The 18,704-nt window shown below is 52.1% G+C and overlaps 1 pseudogene; it reads right to left on the bottom strand.

Moving 5' to 3' along the window:
• Positions 1-16,048, bottom strand: part of LOC144158117 (uncharacterized) — a 54,549-nt pseudogene extending 38,501 nt beyond the window's left edge.
• Between the last annotated feature and the right edge of the window lie 2,656 nt (positions 16,049-18,704).

The following is an 18,704-nucleotide window of genomic DNA, read 5'->3' as shown; positions in this document are numbered from 1 at the left end:
CCGAAGTGAATGAATCGAACGACTGCAAGAAGAATTGGGCGCTGTACAAATGAAATGAAAAATTTATAAGGTACTTTTAGACGTCGTACGCTCGAGTTTGTGACACCATCATTTGCTTTTTTGCAGTCCAAGAATATACAGTGAACCACTTTAAGATTATCTATTGCAAGAGCCAAATCGTACGTGAACTCAACAATCTGCGTTGAGCAAGAAAATCCTGACAAAATCCATGTTTCCTAGGATGCTGGCGATTATGTTTAATCAAATGAGTCATATCCCAAGAGTAGCTGAGCTCACCTTCAAACATCGGAACTAAATTAACAGCTAGGCTTCGTCAGTGACAAGGCTCTGTTGTTATCGCAAATTATAAGTAATTTTTTTTTCTAAATAGGCAGTCGTAAAATCCCATGAAGTAACATAGTGCAGGGCATGAAGTTGATCCTACCAATGCACGAGCGAGTCTCTTCTACGTTTATCACCAACAACATAGGGCAACATTTCTTGTCGCAGTTTAATTGTAAGCAGAATAACTTGCGCTTTTGCTCGCACTTGCCTTTCTTTGGTGGGGAGTCCTTGACATGGTGGCGGTTTACCTCCTGCGTGGTGGCCGCTTGCTCGACGCCCTTGAAGGCCAGTTATTTTGGTGAACCATTTCCATCTCGGATCGGACATCTCTGCCGGGTCGATGTCTCCAATGCTCTCCATTTCTTGAGGGGGCGAATAGCCTCGAGCTGATGCGTCGACGAAGCCGGCAGCAGAGGCGTGGTAGCGGCGATGACTGATGAGGCTTAGCTCAACCGTCGGTGTGGCACAGTCTTCTTGTGGCAATAAATGATATTTCGCTGGCCTAAAAGGTTCCCTTCTAACGTCCAGTGAGTCCTTGCACCTTGCCCGTTCACCGAGAACACTCATTACTGTTTGACAAACGATTTTCGTTCGTTTAAAACGTAGAAACACGGAGCGGATGAAAAACGCGTCCCCGTCGTTCGGCTCACTAACGGCTTTTTCTCCCCCCAGGAAAAAACCGGTCGGTCTCCTTTGTCTGTGCATGAATTCTCGGCGCCCAGGCGCGTGCCATTGTTCGGCTGTATGGCGTTTGCCGAAAAAATGACGTATAACCAGATACCTTACGTAGGCCGGTCTCCTCTTGAACACCGGTTGCCAAATATTCTGTGGCCATTCGCTTGCCGTAATTCGGCCGAGGACAGCTAACCGAATGAAAAACGTATATTCTGGGGCCGTACGTCGGCCGGTATCCTTCATAACACTGGTTGCCGGATATTCTACCGCCGGACGCGCGGTTCACCGTTGAAACAACGAATGCACGGCAGCCGCGCTCCGGCCGGTATCCTTTCGAACACCAACTGCCGCAAGAATACGCATATTCTGTGGCCGGTCGCTTGCCGTGCTTCGGCCGATTACCGCTTCCCGAAGAAAAAACGGATGCCCTAAGGCCGTACTTCGGCCGTTCTCTTTCTCAACATCGGCAGCCGTAAGAGAACTGAATATCTGGCAGCCGTTTAGCTGCCGTTGTGCGTCCGAACACAGGCGGACGGAAAAATACTGAAGCGCTGGTTGCCGAATGTTGGCCGTTCAACGCATGATCAGTGGCTGCCAGAACCTGGATGCTGGCCGGACATGCCAGAAAGCGGCCGTAGACGGGCCGGTCTTGGGGCACACTTTCTGTGCCGCCTGGGTCGTGCACTGATTGAGACATCCAGAAAACTGAGACTCCAGTTCTGCCAGCTTGCGGTCCTTGTTTATCCATTTGTGCCCCCTAACCCGCACAGCACCACAATTTGCAAGCTGCTGCAAAGATACTATTGTCGGGGCCTTGTCCCTTTTGATGAGGTCGATGAAGCTGTAAATGTTAGGGTGGGCTCTCCCCGACACTGCGTTTATCTTGCGGTGCCAAGACTCCATGTGGTTGTTGGTCCGAGGACCTCGGTTTCCATAGTGGTTCCACTGCTCAATTGAAAACGGGTCCTTCGTCCAGGTGGCATCAAAATAGTCCAGCACTGTGATGACAGCAGGAATCCCGAGGGATATACCTCCTTGGCGCGAAAACTGCCATTCACTCTGTACGGCCGAAACGGGAAGGAACGACAATGCTACCATCTTTCTTATGAGCGACCGCAGGCTATCATCCTGCCCGTACGCGGTTTGGAGGCCAGCTCTCTGCATTGCAGCCCACACTCGCTGAGTGAAATGAAAATGGCACCCCCTATGCGCGGCTCCTGGAAACACAGTTCACACACCTGCGATTAGTGCCTGCTCAAAGTCCGTTAAAAAAATGTCCGGATTTGAGAAGGTGATGCCTGCTGCAGCGAACGCATTTCTCAAACTCTCGAATGCCCGGACGTAGGTCTCACGTGATCTACCACACAATAAAAAGTAAATTTCTGGTGAGTGTTTTCCATCGCACATGACATGAATTGTCAGTAGTTGACCGAAATCTGGGGCACCACAAAAAATGTGCCGTCAAGAAATACCATTTTTGCAGGCGACAAACGTTGCAAAGCCTCTTGGGATGCAAATGCCAAGATTAGGGAACCCGGAACACTGTTTTCGTTGACCACAAGGAAAGGACGGCCGTCTTCAGTCTGCTGGTACAGCTGGCTTAGTTGTACGTCGTCGGCACTTGCAGGAAGCTCCGGCTATGGACGGCGTCGCTCTCTGTACATGGCATGCTTGAAGCTCGCAAAAGTTGGCATTCCCGCCACGACCTCGGAAGTGTTCTTAAAATAAATACGGTTCCAACTTCAGTTCACAAACTCGAGTACACATAGTTCCAAACTCAATGCAATAGCAATAGCTCCAAACTAGAATAATATCAATGGGGCAAAAGGTACGTCGGACGTTCCAGCAGGCACAATTCCTTGAAGATACGTAGGACGTGTTACGAAAAGGGAAAGCCGTTCTTCAGCGTTTATTGGCGCCGTGGAGAGAGCGACGCAAAGCCGTGCACGGTCGTTCAAGCGCAGCGTTCCGAACTCCCCCGCGTGCCTGCTGCATTCGCCGTGCGTGCAAACGCGCCACTTCGTTCTCGGCGTTTCTAAATCATCATCATTGTTCATGTTGGCGGCAAATTAGAAATCCGCAACATCCTCCGCGCCCACCAAATGCACACTTGCATAGTTAAAAGCACAGTCACAACAGTTCCACTAGCATGATGGTATTTAACCATTTCCATATTGTCCAGTTTCCAAAACATCACCAGGACTTTGCCGACTGTCACTCGGTAGCGCTGTGGCCTAAGCAGCTTGCAGTTTTAAAAGTGCACCCACTTCGCAACGTCTGAGGTCTGTCTTCTCGCATGGTCGGCCTCGATCTACACTGGGACAATTGCGTCTTCTAACGAGAGTAGCGCTGACTCCACGGTGAGGAAGTCGTTTATGACCCATATAAATGGGGTGATTAGAGCGATGATCTTCGGGAAGTTGTACCGGACATCTTTCTTCTAATGTCGCCCTGACATTCGGTTCTTTTCTAGGGTTACTGGTTAAGGATGTAGCTTCTTCGAGGACGTAGTTCAAGGAAGACGTTGTAACAGCATCTTTGAATGCGTCAAAAACGTCATGAAGACGAGTGGTTCTTGAAGCCTCTACGATGACATCACGGTGCGGCATGTAGGGGGCATGTCCTGGACAAAACGTACGCTTCACTTTTTCTGTACAGTCATCCTTCTGGTATTGTCCCTCGGCCTTGTCGGATACCCTAATCGCTTTTTCGTTTGTAGTGTGGCGTCGCGGTAACATATAAGGTCTCGGAAGGGCATTCTTGCGGTTGTCGACCGTATAATCTTCAAACTTTGGTAATCCATCTTCATCAGGGTGCGAGTACGGCGTGTTTATAAGGTTAACTGTATCTACCTCCCGAAACCGCCAAAAAAAGGAAGAGAAGTGTTCATTCGCATGCACGTCCGTGCGGAGGACGCGCACAAGGTTGCTGCCTTTGCATCTGTCGCTATCTTCCAGAGATAACGGTCCTTGTAAGGTCCATACCATACTGGTATTCACAGCGACCAAAGCAGGATTCGCTTCTTCCTGCTGTACCTGGCTCGTTTCTGGAATGAATTTCCAGATCTGGTCTGACCCAATGAGGAGGCTCATTTCTTGTTCAAACTCCATGCCTGGAAAAGCGATGGTGTCAGCCAGTGGCTTCCTCTCGGCGAGTAGGCGTCGCAGAAGCGTGTTGCTCTTCGGTGCTTCAGCCACGTCTTCACAAATGAAAGGCACGACGATGGCTTCAACCTCAGTAGACGTACTGTCATGTTGACTGCGGAGGGTCGCTCTGACAACTTTAAACTTCTTCTTGGGACCTCCAGATCGGCCGAAAGCACTGATGACCACATCGACTTCGCCAATTGCAGCTAACTTGAGCTCAGAGGCGACGTCTTGTCGGATGAAAGTCCGCTGGCTGCCATTGTCAAAAATTCCACGGACGTAGCAGCAATGCGACGATGTCATAATCCACGCCCGGAACGTCTGTAGTAGGACGTCGCTGGAGAGTCGCGGGATGGCTGGTTTGCGCGTGTTGACGTGCATCGCTGCATGTCGCGTTTCTGCAGCCGATTCGGATGGTTTTAGAGCGCGGTCAGCAGTGCACATCGTGGTAGCATGTCGTCGCCTACATGCCCCACACCGGACCTTTCTTCGGCACCTCCGTACGAGGTGTCCCTTGGCAGTACATCTGAAGCATCGGCCGTCACTTGCTAGGCGGGTTCGCTTGCCGGCCAAAAGGATGTCGCTCGGACATTCTTCCGTGCTGTGATCTTTGGCGGAGCAGAAGAAGCAAGACGAAGTCTGTGCCGTGTTGTGCAGACCAGCAGCGGTCGGAATAGACTGCTGCTTCTTGGGCACTCGGTCAGCCTCCTCACTTCGTTGAGGCTTGCTGATCTGGAAGCTTCTTTCCCGGCACTCGACTTCCACTCGCAGGAAATACAGTAGATGTTCTACGGCCTGGGCAGAACTCTAACTGCTCGTGGAAGCGGCGCGGGCTGCAAGGCTCTGCTGTTTGAAGTAATCGACGATAATGTCGCCAGGTATCACTTTTAAAAGCACTTCATTCAACATAGCCGCGCAAGAATAAATTCCAACGCCCAAGCTTTCCAGTCCTCGCCGGTTCATTTGCACGTGGTCGTACAGCTTCCTCAAAACGGCCACTTTGCTGGCTGAGTCGGCAGGTCGGAGTTTCCGCAGATTTTCAAAATGCTTCAGCTCGATCACTTTGGAATTACCAAAACGATTCTTTAAGATATTGCCGCGAACCATACATTGGGTTTGTTTATTTGTGTTTTGCTTTTACCGCCCGGCTGCGCCGGTCTGTGTTACCTCTGCGCCAAGGGAAGCGCGTGTTCCATTCTTCCTTTCGGTGCCGCATGTGTTATCTGTCGTGATAGGGAGAGCATTCCAATCTAACGTCAACAGCCCAGAATAATCTTCTTGGATCTACTATGTTCTCGATGTGAATCGACGTTTCGAGAACCACGCGCGCCAAAAGATAAAAAGCCTGCAGTGCGGACGCCGGAGCATTCGATTCGACGACACTCGCCTGTGCAAGTCACTTTGTTGACCGCTGCTTAGCCGCCTCTGTATTCTTTTGAGTTGTTAGGGGAGCACAAGTTCGCTCCAATAAACGTATTTCTCATTCAAGACAACTGCTTCGTCCTTGTCTTCGTGACATCTGGTGGAAGTGCTGGGTACACACCCTTCATGCCCACTACAACCTCTGGAAGCCGCCAAGCCAGTCCAACAAGAGCGAGCCTCCGCGTGCAAGATTTACCACCCGAGTTCGGTCTACTACCAGAGAAGACGAAGAAGAAAGATGTCGCAACCAGCACCATGCTCAACCAAGCCAATCCTCCTGTCGTTCTGCAGCAGCCACGGGAACCGCCATCATTCCGAGGAGCTCCCGCAGAAGACCCAGAAGAATGGTTGGAAAAACTGGAGCGCGTCCGGAAATTCAACAGGTGGGACGACGCAGAAACGTTCCGGCACGTTTTCTTTTACTTGGAAGATTCGGCTCGCACTTGGTTCGAGAACCACGAGAGCTCCTTGACAAACTGGGCTCAGTTCAAAAGCGAGTTCACTAAGACCTTCCCTACCGTGGTCAGAAAAGAACGCGCAGCGCTTTTACTCGAAACTCGAACGCAGCACCCTAACGAAGGGGTAGTGATCTTTGTTGAGGAGATGAAGAGGTTGTTTCGACGTGCGGATCCGGAGATGACAGAAGAAAAGAAACTAAGGTTTCTCATGCGAGGGGTAAAGCAGGAGCTTTTTGCTTGCCTTGTCCGCAATCCTCCCAAGACGGTGGCCGAATTCGCGTCTGAGGCGGCCGCGATGGAGAAGACGCTGGAAGTTCGAACGAGGCAGTACGATAGCCCAATCAACGTGATGGTTTCCGAGACGATCGGTGCCGGGGCTACAAGCTCCGACACACTGCGTGAAACCATCCGAGCAGTGGTCAGGGAGGAGTTTCGGAAGCTTTTTCCGACGACGCCGCAACCTCAAGTGTCTTCCCTGACTGACGTCATCCGCGAAGAGGTTCAACACGCTTTGGGCACTTCTATGCCATCCGAGGCACCCCGCGAGCCACAGGCGATGACCTATTCTGCGGCTGTTCGTCGACCCCGCCCTGCTCCAACCCGTCTACAAGAAGCTCCACCGTACCGCCGTCCACTCTCGCCGCCGTCCCCACTCTCGCCGCCGTCGACCGTACCGCCGTACACAGCCCAAACCCAGACGCCGAGGAAGACTGACGTTTGGCGAACGCCAGATCATCGTCCGCTGTGTTACCATTGCGGGGAGGCCGATCACATCTATCGTCGCTGCCCGTACAGGAGACTCGGACTGCGTGGTTTCTCCGTCGACGCCCCACGCCCCCAACCCGGCCAGCGCCCTACTGAGATCGACGAATACCTGTCCAACACCAACCGAGGACCAGCCCGCTCACACCGATCGCCATCGCCCTACCCATACCAGTCGCCTAACCGCCGTAGCAATGCTGATTTCGCACGTGGAAGGTCCCCCAGCCCACGCGGGGGAAACTAAAAGCAGCAACTTCTGGAGGTGAAGTTGCTCTACGGCGAAATACTGGAAACCCTCCAACGACGCAAGGACGCGCCGAAGACAGTGATTCACGACATGCCCTCATCCCGACGACCCGACCAAGCCCTGACGAGATTCCTGAACACGACGACAGCTACACGGCGCGACGCGTACCCGACCTGACCGAGACGTCCGTTGAGAAGACGACGACAACGACGATGCACAGTGCCCGACCGTCAACACGTACAAGCAGAGATACGACGCCCCGACGAACCCGGAACTCGAGGAAGACTGCATCTGACGTCAAGGTGTCCATCGACGGCTTTGACGTAGTCGCCCTCGTATACACGGGAGCTGACTATTCGGTAATGAGCGGACCATTTGCGTCTAAACTGAAGAAAGTTATGACCAGATGGGACGGTCCGCATATACTCACAGCAGGAGGCCACCTCGTGACGCCAAGTGGGACGTGCACATCGCGCGTCACCATAGACGGCACGACGTACCCTGCCGCGTTCGTCATCTTGCCTAACTGCTCCCGCGACGTAATTCTCGGAATGGACTTTTTGACGGACAACGGCGCAATAATTGATCTGCACACCAAGTCGATAACTTTTTCCTCCGATCACCCCATGACGCCGGAACCGAACCCCGAACACCGTGCAGCTGTAAGGATAGCCGATGATCATGTCACCCTGCCACCCCGCGCAAGTTTGATGATCACCGTCTACTGTGAAGGTGCTGCTCCTGACGTTGACGCTATTGTGGAGAGTGACCAAAGGTTGCTTCTCGACCGCGGTGTGTCTGTCGCAAGAGGCATTGCGCGCTTCAAGGAACACCAATCGCACATTTTGGTTACTAATTTCACCGAGGAGTACCAGCATTTAAACAAGGGCGCGGCATTTGCATTCCTCGAAGAAACGCAAGAAGCAAGTGACGTGATCGCGGTCGCCGACTTTGAACGCACCCCCGTAGAAACCTTCAAGCTCCCGCAGCCCTTCGACGTGAATCCGGCGCTACCGCAAGTACAACGGAACAAATTATTGGCTTTGCTGCGTCGCTATAGCGAATGTTTTTCGTCGAGCGCAAAACTACGTCAGACCCCTCCAGCGAAGCACCGAAGAATAACCAAAGATGGAGCCCGACCTACCCGACAGTCACCGTACCGCGTCTCTTCACACGAACGGGAAGCCATCCAGACTCAAGTCGACGACATGCTCAGCGACGACATTATACAGCCATCGAAAAGCCCCTGGGCTGCGCCCGTCGTACTCGTAAAGAAAAAAGACGGCACATTAATGTTTTGTGTTGACTACCGGCGACTGAACAAAATCACGAAAAAGGACGTGTACCCCCTCCCCCGAATCGACGACGCCCTCGACCACCTCTGCCACGCGAAGTACTTCTCATCGATGGACCTGAAGACCGGATACTGGCAAATTGAAGTGGACGAGAGATACCGAGAGAAGACTGCATTTATAACCCCAGACAGCCTATACGAGTTCAAGGTGATGCCGTTTGGGCTGTGCACAGCACCAGCGACGTTTCAAAGAGTCATGGACACTGTGCTATCTGGCCTTAAGTGGCACACCTGCCTCGTATACCTCGACGACGTAGTGGTATTCGCCGGGACTTTCGACGAACACCTTGCAAGGTTGGAGTCTGTACTCGAGGCCATTCGTACGTCGGGGTTGACGCTGAAGCCTGAAAAGTGCCGTTTCGCATACGAGGAACTCAAGTTCTTGGGCCACGTCGTCAACGCCGCGGGAGTCCTACCTGACCCGGCAAAAACTTCAGCTATCGCGAACTTCCCTAGGCCGAAAGACAAGAAGGGCGTGCGAAGATTTCTCGGGCTGTGCGCATACTACCGGCGCTTCGTCGCAAACTTCGCACGCATTGCAGAGCCACTCACGCGCTTGACGAAAGACAGCACCCCGTTCAGCTGGGAAAACGACCAAGAAAAAGCATTCTCCGAGCTGCAAAAACGCCTGCAAAGCCCGCCCGTGCTCGCTCATTTCGACGAAAATGCCGAAACGGAAATGCACACGGACGCCAGTGATATAGGCTTGGGTGCCGTCCTTGTCCAAAAGCAAAGCGGCTGCGAAAGGGTAATCGCCTATGCCAGCCGTGGTCTGTCGAAGGAGGAGAAAAACTATTCTGCCTCTGAGAACGAGTGCCTGGCTATTATATGGGCGATTTCAAAATTTCGCCCATACGTGTATGGAAGGCCATTCAAGGTTGTAACAGACCACCATGCGCTGTGTTGGCTCGCCAATTTGAAGGACCCCTCTGGCCGTCTTGGGCGGTGGAGCTTGCGCCTGCAGGAGTTCGACGTTAAAGTCGTTTATAAATCCGGCAGGAAACAATCCGACGCCGACTGCCTGTCCCGCGCCCCCGTCGACCCACCACCAGAAGACTCTGATGAAGACAGCGCGTTCTTCGGGATCGTGACGCAGAGCGACCTCGCCGCCCAGCAGCGTGCCGACCCCGACTTACGCGACATAATCGAGTACCTCGAGGGATGCAACGTTGCCGTTCCTAGGACCTTCAAACGCAGCTTACCAGCATTCAGCCTGAGAAACTCCGTCCTCGTGAAGAAGAATTTCAGCCCCGGAACAAGAGCGAATTACCTTCTCGTCATCCCCGCGGACCTTCGTGACGAAATTTCGGAAGCGTGCCACGACGACCCGTCTTCCGGACATCTCGGCACAGCCCGCACTATTGGAAAAATCAAGGCGAGGTACTATCACAGAACAGGGAGGATTTTAGAGAAGCAAAGGTCTAGCTTTGCCTGTAGTGCCAGAAAAATCGTAGCGGCGGCGTCGTGAACTACGGAGGGAGCCCGCTTGGTTCCGCTGAAACAAGGCTTTGTAAACATGGCGGATGCTTTTTGCACAGGCTGCTTGAGCTCCTTAATAACATGGCTGCTCTCGCACGGCAGCCGCCGGCTCGCTGCTCCTGCTGGTTGCTGGCTGGCTCGCTGGCCGCGTGTTTACTTGCGCCGCCCTAGTGAAGTGATGTTACGCCAGGTGACCAGATGGCCTCGACTGGCACAGACCACAGTGAGCAGCAAGTGAGAACAAATCGTTTATTGACATCCGCAAGTTCACAGGGGCGAGGACATCATTTCATTTCGATCGCTGCAATTGTGCGTCGCTTTCGTGACATTTTTTTTGCCATAACAACTGGTTCACTTGCGCTAAGATTTCGAACGAAGGGCACACAACCAGCACTCAGTCGACTATGAAAGGCGGCGGTATACAGCCAGCGTCATCAGTTCGCACGTGCGATGTGCCCACCTTCCGCATCCATCACATTGGAGAGCGGCGACGTTGTCATACACAACCTTTTCGCAGCGGCTGCAAGTAGGACGTGACGACGTGCGCTTGGGGCCGGGACTGATCGCAATGTCTCCAGCGAGCAAGAGGCACAACGTGACTGTCGGGCGGCCAGGAAGGGGTGCGCACATGTGGCGGCATACCTTGGGGCGATGCGTCAGCGAGGTGGTGGGAACCAACTCCGTGCACAGCGCTAGACAGACTTGTAGTGGCGAGCACGCTCAGACGGGCGCATCCATCGTGAGGAGCAACACGTACGTTTGGCGAGGTCTGGACCGAGGGGAGTCCGTAAAACGAAGAGTTATGCCAATAGCAAGAGGAGTCGCAGCCTGGCTATAGGCCTAGATGCGCCATCACAACAAGTCGATGCGGCGGTACAGCGGCCCCGCTAACACGGGCTCCAACAGGCTCACGCGGGTCGCCGAGCCTTCCCGGTGGCACGTATCACACTTAATGCATGTTCACAGCGCAGAAATACTCAAGAAAACTAGATTTGACAAGACCACACTGTCACCACAGAGAATAAGTTAACCGCAATCCAGCTTGGCTTAGCTTGGCTTTGTGGTTGCGAATTCACAAGCGAGGTGGTGCACCAGTCGGCTGTTCGTAAAAAGTTGCGCACATTTTGCTCAACAGATGTTTGATGCGGAACTTGTTAATAATCTTTTTAAACAACACATTGTAAGCGAACTTTGTTGGCTCTCTGAGTCACGGAATGAATGTTTTGTATTCTCTACCAAAAGTAACCTCTCGGTTGCGCCGTCTGGTGGACTTGATTTTGAAAACTGCCGCTGTAGGTTGGTGTCGATTTTTACGCCGCCTATAGGGAAACCAAGGAACGTCCATGCTTGAGAGGCCTGGTACTACTGGCCCGGCCTTACCTCTGACCTCACCCACTACGTATGGAGCTGCCGTGACTGCCAGCGACGAAAAACGCCGCCGACAAGACCCGCCGGACTTCTGCAACCGATCGCCGTCCCATCGAGACCGTTTCAACAGATTGGAATGGACCTTTTAGGCCCGCTCCCTACGTCACGATCACAGAACAATTGGATTGTTGTAGCGACAGACTACATGACGCGCTACGCAGAGACCGCCGCTCTTCCGAGGGGGACTGCACAATGAAGTGGCAAAGTTCTTTATAAGCCAAGTTGTGCTGCGACATGGAGCCACCGGAAGTCCTAATCACAGACCGCGGAACGGCATTTACTGCGGAGCTGATGCAAGGAGTATTACGTTACAGCAACACGGATCACCGAAGAACGACGGCGTACCACCCCCAAACGAACGGACTAACAGAACGTCTGAACAAGACAATCGCAGATATGCTGTCAATGTACGTTGACGTTCAACATAAGACTTGGGACGAAGTGCTCCCGTATGTCACGTTTGCGTACAACACGGCTATCCAGGAGACGACGCAGCTGACGCCGTTCGAGCTTGTGTACGGTAGAAGGCCGACTACGATGCTCGACGCCATGCTTCCGCACGTAGAAGACGACGACCTGAACGCCGACGTCCACGGATATCTTCAACGTGCGGAGGAGGCCCGCCAGCTCGCTCGAGTTCGTATAACGGACCAGCAGCTGGTGGATGCAGGCCGCTACAACCTCCGACGCCGAGACGCCGAGTACCAACCAGGGGATCGTGTGTGGGTTTGGACTCCCATCCGACGACGCGGACTCAGTGAGAAGCTCCTGCGACGGTATTTCGGACCCTACCAGATTCTACGACGTGTCGGCCAACTTACCTACGAGGTGATCCCCGATGGTGATTCCGGAACATCACGACGACGCACGTGGCCCGAAGTCGTTCACGTGGTTCGCTTAAAACCTTTCTACGGACGATAACGAATTTTATTTTTATTTTCGGACTGTCGCTTATGTTAGCATCGGGTCGATGCACTCTTAGAGGGGGGTAATGCCGCGAACCATACATTGGGTTTGTTTATTTGTGTTTTGCTTTTACCGCCCGGCTGCGCCGGTCTGTGTTATCTCTGCGCCAAGGGAAGCGCGTGTTCCATTCTTCCTTTCGGTGCCGCATGTGTTATCTGTCGTGATAGGGAGAGCCTTCCGATCTATCGTGAACAGCCCAGAATAATCTTCTTGGATCTACTATGTTCTCGATGTGAATCGACGTTTCGAGAACCACGCGCGCCGAAAGATAAAAACAGAAGGATCAACATTTGGGCGAGTTGGTACTGGTTATGTATCATCTTGACGAAACAGCGTTAAAAAACGGGGACACTAGAAGAGAAAGACGACAGGACGACGCTGTTCCGTCCTGTCGTCTTTCGTCTTAACAGCGTCGTCCTGTCGTCTTTCTCTTCTAGTGTCCCCGTTTTTTAACGCTGTTTCGTCAAGATGATACATAGAAAGATAAAAAGCCTGCAGTGCGGACGCCGGAGCATTCGATTCGACGACACTCGCCTGTGCAAGTCACTTTGTTGACCGCTGCTTCGCCGCCTCTGTATTCTTTTGAGTTGTTAGGGGAGCACAAGTTCGCTCCAATAAACGTATTTTTCATTCAACACAACTGCTTCGTCCTTGTCTTCGTGACAATATTAAGAGCATCTTGATAACAGGACTCTGTCACTTGCAGGCCAGCAACGGCTTCAGCAGCAGCTCCGTGAAGAAGCGAAAGCAAGTAATGAAAGCGGTCAATATTGGACAGCCGGGGATTCTCGTGGACGGAATGTCGAAACATGTCCCAAAAAGGTTGCCACCGCGTTATCGCTCCGTCGAAGCGCAACAGTTCTAGCTTCGGGAGACGTGCTCCAAACTCACAAGTCGATGGCATGGGTTGTCCGGTAGACGTCGCAGCCCGGCGGTCTCCGCTGGCGTCTTCCAATGGAGGAGCAATCTGGAGCGTCGAAGATGACCTCAACACCTCCATGTGATGCTCGAGTAAAGCCAGTGCGCTGGTCGCTGCATCGTCATACGCCATGACCGAAGCGTAGTCTTCGGCTGCCTGGTCGTCGGTCAGGTGGGCTTCAAATTCGGCGTTAAGTGCGGACAATGCTGCATTGCTCGCTCGAAGACGCCAGTGAAAGACACGAAGGACGGAAAGTTCCAACTGCTGGGACTGTAGCAGCTGGTCCACCTCGCTTATAATCTTCGTGTTCATAGCCCGCCGTGACGTGCGCTTGTTTTTGATACGTTCCATGCCGGTCGTAGCTGAAGAAAGGCGTACCCAGCTCGTCAGGAGAAGGCTCGCCGCAACGCTGGCTTGTTTCCCGGATTTTCGGCACCAATGTTACGAAAAGGGAAAGCCGTATCCGCAAAATTTTAAAGCGAAAAAATTTCTGTCTCACTGACGGCGTATGTCGCGTCAGAAACGTACTGCAGGAAAGCCAACTTGAGGATGATGATGCTTGTGTGTAAAGGTAAAGAAAGAAGTGGGCTTCGTGTGGTCATAAGCGAACCTGGGCCCCTCGCGTTATGAAGCCGACGTCCATCCGATTGCGTCATTCCGACATGGTCGAAACAGCTCGAAAGTGGAAAGGGTCATGGACGTGCAAAATTTGACCTAAAAATCATGCACCCCTCTGTCTAACGAACACTATGGTTAAACGCGAAGCTTCCTTAGTGCGAAGTCAAATGGAAAAGTTTTGAAGTCAAAGCCGCTGCGATCAAAAGACCAAACCGTTTGCGAGTACAAGTCCAAACTCGGACGATAACCAAGGAATCCCTCACAAAAAAAAATTCCCCCGCATTTCCCCGAGGGGGAGAATGTGAAAGTGCGAATGCACGGTTGTCGGCCCGCTTGCGGCGCTTGCGCTCGGCCCCTGCAGCCCACCGCCTCGCCGCCTTCTCTTCCATCTCTTCCATCGGGTTTGTAGTATCACGTGTAGACCACGCAGTTATCAAGCCGCTATAACGCCGCTGAGTCGCCAACGCACGCCGCTGACGACGTAGTTTGAATGCGTTAAAGATATAAGGCGCGTCACTAACACTAATATCACCGTCGCGTCCGTGGCTTGGTCGGTAGAGCGTCGCGCTGCGGCCGCAAAGTCCTCGGATCGAAACCTGGCGCCGGATACTGTTTCTTTTTCAAATATAGAGGAGCACTGCGGACGCCGCCGCCGACGGCGGTGGATGGTTTGGGGTCGCTTATAAAGTGCATTCGCACTTAAAAGCCTCGCGTGCAACCGTCGTCCTCGTTAGACGGAGGGATGCAAGATTTTTAAAGGTACGTCGGCGTAATCGGTCGCAATCGGACCTCTTCGATTTTCAATCCCTGACTAGGCGCAAGCCACTTTAGCGAGCTCATTCAGACGCTTTAAGGCGCGTGGATAAGCTCGAACGACAAGGAATGCTCAAGATCGAACGATAAGCATCGCAAAATTTCCGGCCACGATCGACGTGAAATGTGTACAGTCCCGTCCAGACGGACTGAAAACCAGCTGATCAGACGCCGATTGCTCTAGTGGGATTTCGTGTAGAAGTTAAGCCTCCACTCGCGGTCATTGTAGTCGCGGGTTAAAATCTTCCCAAGCTTCTTTTTTTGTGTGTGACCATGGGTAGCGGTTTGCAATAGCACTTGGTCTTGATTTTTACCCGACCGGCCGAACCGCAACCTCTCACTGAAGCCAAGGCCGACGTAGGCATTGCTAAAGTTACGTCTGATCATCTTTAATTATTATTGGTGAGTAATTTTAACAGTCAGTCTAGCTAGTCAGTGAGCGGAAGAGGTTTGGCCGGTTGGATATCAAGAGAGACTGCTCTCGCTGAAATACTGTGAAGCGAGCACAAAACAGCGGCGTGGAGTTTCTTATGGACTCAGCTAGAGTTAGTTGGAATGCGCCTGACGTACCTTTAAAAACTGCGGAAACGTCCGATGTATTTTTAGACACTTCAAATAATTATTCTTGCAGAAAATAAACTCACAGCTTGGGACACACGAAGAAGTTCCTCGTTGTATATTGTTGGAGCAACGATGTGGGGGTTGGATGCAACTTTTTCTTTCAACGTCCTTCTCATCTGATCCTTCACCGCGGTTATTTCATCAGGAGGATGATTGCAGTCTCCTTAAGAGAAAGAAATTAATACGTGAAACATTGAACTGAAACAGTATATTAGTACGACACCCTAATCATGACAAGTCAATTAAAATTCTACTCACGGCGGCTGGTCTTGACATGATCTCCCTCTGTCAGGACTGATGCAGGGCAACAGGACGATCCGTAATTAGCGCAGCGCCAAGCAATGCTTCCGTTCGCATTAGAGCGCTTTCCATGGTACTTGTATCCGTCCAAGTGCAGACATTGGGGCTCTTCGATTTACAGTCTCGGGCTCACCGCGGACTCCCCGAGAAGCAGCTCGGCATTCGATTTTTCCATGTATCCCTATGACTTCGGGGAATCCTCGGACTACCCGCGGGCTATCCGCGGTGAGTCCGAGACGGTAAATCGAAGAGCCCCATTGCTTCTTTTCCTGTGTTTCCAAGATCACAAACGAAGACATGTTGCGTCAGTGGCAGTGAAAACTGCTGTGCTCGTAGCCTAGCAGGCGCCCCTAATATCCGAAATGTGTTTAGAGGGGGATAGCCACCCCGAAGGAAGAAAAATGAATACGTCCTGCCGTGCTGCTCACGCCGCACAGCTGTGATCTGAAAGTTCTCCTTGGGTGCTTGTTTAACCGAAACAACACGCTTCCGCATCGGGGAACCCTCCCAGCGGAAGGGATGGCGGTGGCTGTTTGAAGACTTTACACTCTCAAAGAGTAGATTGCTCAGCACTATTGTATGCTGGCCAGGGAACCCTGCGTCCCAAGATGTTTTCCCAAAAATACCGCCTGCGACGATCTCCGTCTTCCAGCGAGAAAGCGGTGAGACGCCCTTCCCGACAACAGCACTCGCTAGTGGGGACTAACATGTGTTGAGTATGGTGGGCGATTGGTCGATTAACTTTCAGATTAATGGATTAATGCTTAAATCGCGATTAATATTTGTAATTGGTTAAACGGTTGAAGTGTAGTGTGCCACGGGAGAAAGGCCTGCCGTCTTCAAACCTGCGTGCGACTCGGCGTTTTTTTTTTGCGTTTTTTGCGTTCCATATTCCAGCCGTCGCCTTTCCATTAGCGGCCGCCACCCTGAACTGCCACGTTGCTTTTGTACAGATCGTCGCTGTCAGTTTAAACGATCTATTGAAGTCGCGTCCGCAGGCGAAGGAAGAACTCCTTACTGTTCACGCCGCACAGCTCTGAGCAGAAAATGCTCTTTGTGGGTTCGTTTAACCGAAACAGCATGCTTCCGCATCGCGGAACCCCCCAGCATGCAGAAGCGATCGGTGGCGGCTGTTTGAAGAATTTACACTCTCAAAGTCATTAAGCAGATTGTACAGCACCATTGTACGCTGGCCAGCGATCCCTGCGTCCCAAGATGTTTTCCCAAAAAGACCGTCTGTCTCGTCTGCCATCGTCCTCGCCTTTTTTGCGCTAAGCCTCCCATTCGACAGAGATCACCGCGAACATGTGTCGGAATGGCTTTCTCATCTGGAAGTTAAGTCGTCCGCCACGCCCACTGAAAATACTCCCAGTAAAAAGCGAAAGTACCATTTTGGGGCGGAAAGTGAAGCGCAAAACACACCTTGCCAGGTGTCGTCATACCGCTCTATGGCAGAAGTAGCCGACGACGATCTGGATCCTTTGGAGTGGTGGAGGGTGCAGAGCTTTCTCCTTCCGGAACTAGCACCTGTTGTAAAAATTTTCCTGTGTGTTCCGGTAACCTTAACGCCATTTTGAGCGTGTGTTCAGCCCAGCCGGGATGACTGTCAACAAGCAAGGAAACTCTCTGCTGCCTGAAAATGTTAACAAACGTCTTTGTCTCCGCAACTGGATGAATTATCATTGACTGTTTAAAATGATTTGTACAAACTAGCATCGACAACGTGAAAATAAAAACAACCACCAAGAAAAAGTGAACATTCTTTGTCTTTTAAGCCTTATTTATGTAAATGAATACATCCGATTAATAGATTAATTAACCGATTAAAAGTAGCCGATTAATCGGATTAAAATTTTTGATCGACGCCCAGCCCTGTTCTTCCAGAGCAACCTTCAAAGGCGCCACAGGATTACCACGGCGCCCACGCAGTCGGTGGATGCAAAACGCAGGCGCCGTTGTCGCCCCCCAGTTTCAACAAAAGTCCCATTGGGTCCCAGCGCTCATATTGCCGCGACAACTCGTGAGCTTCTCACCGAGCGCCGCCAGCTGAACCTGTCTTCGAGTAAACCAGACCACTCCGAAGGAAGCAGTACTGAGTCGCCATCCTTCAATAGAGTCAATTATTTCTATTTAAGCGAAATATAACAATTGAATGTTTTAAATCAGTCAGTTACACATTTAGCGAGAACGCAGGGCGTTTTTGTTACATAAAAGCCTGCACGGCTTCTTTGTGCAGGCACCGCTGAAGCGTTCAAGGGGCGCTAGGAGCAGCCGCGGAAGAGCTTTCCGCTTTTCGTCGTTTTTCTTGGAAAGCCGGGTAGCGCGTCTAGCCGATAAAAATAATCCCAGCCAGGGAAGGGTGGTTAAGGTCCTTTGGGGTGAGCCGCACCTTTGTTGTCTCAGGTCTATACGTCGCCGAGGGTACCTTGTGACCCCGGCGGTAGGTCTCTCTATACTCGGATACAACCATACAACTCAAGAAAAATGCGGCTTTTCCTCATCAAAGGACCCCCATCCAGCCAATGGTGTCGCCGTATCAACGTGACGTCGCGGTAGACCGCCTCTACGCCGCGCTCACGGAAGAAATCACAAAACATGTTCTTCCGCGCTTACGGACTTCTACCAAAATGTCCGCCTCCGCTGTTCGTGTTCGCGTCAAACCGTCGGCGTCGTCGGGCTCTCTGAGGACGATTTTTAGTGCCGTTCAGTCGTATTCCTTGTTTGAGTGTTGTGTGCAGTGTTCTTAACATGCTCGGTAATGACAATCGCTACGGTGTGTTTTCTTATGCTTTGTGAGTGCTCGCGTTGCCGGTAAGCAGCCGCCGCTGCAGTTACTGCAATCTGTGTACGCTGTATAATACGAAGCGGTCGTCATCATCCTGTGCGGGCGTTTGGCCTTGAGCGTGAATACCGGAAGTTCTACCGCTCTCGTTCTACCGTTTAGTCCCCCCTCCTGTGACTGTGCTACCCACGTTATCGCACCAGTGTCTGCGACAGGGGGCGATAACTCCCTGTTTATTTCTCGTAGATTACGCCAGCAAGTTGTAAATATTGTGCATAGCGCACGACGTATGCACGGGGCGAAACGCAAGCCGCGCGACGTCGCGCGCTGCATTTCGTTAGAGCATATATGTCGAGCAAGTCCATGTCG

Source organism: Haemaphysalis longicornis, unplaced genomic scaffold (assembly GCF_048455015.1).
Source record: "Haemaphysalis longicornis isolate Haplotype H1 unplaced genomic scaffold, Haemaphysalis longicornis Haplotype H1 scaffold_1, whole genome shotgun sequence".
Classification (NCBI taxonomy): Eukaryota; Metazoa; Arthropoda; class Arachnida; order Ixodida; family Ixodidae; genus Haemaphysalis; species Haemaphysalis longicornis.
The sequence above is the reverse complement of the archived record's forward strand: the minus strand, read 5'-3'. Positions and strand labels throughout refer to the sequence as shown.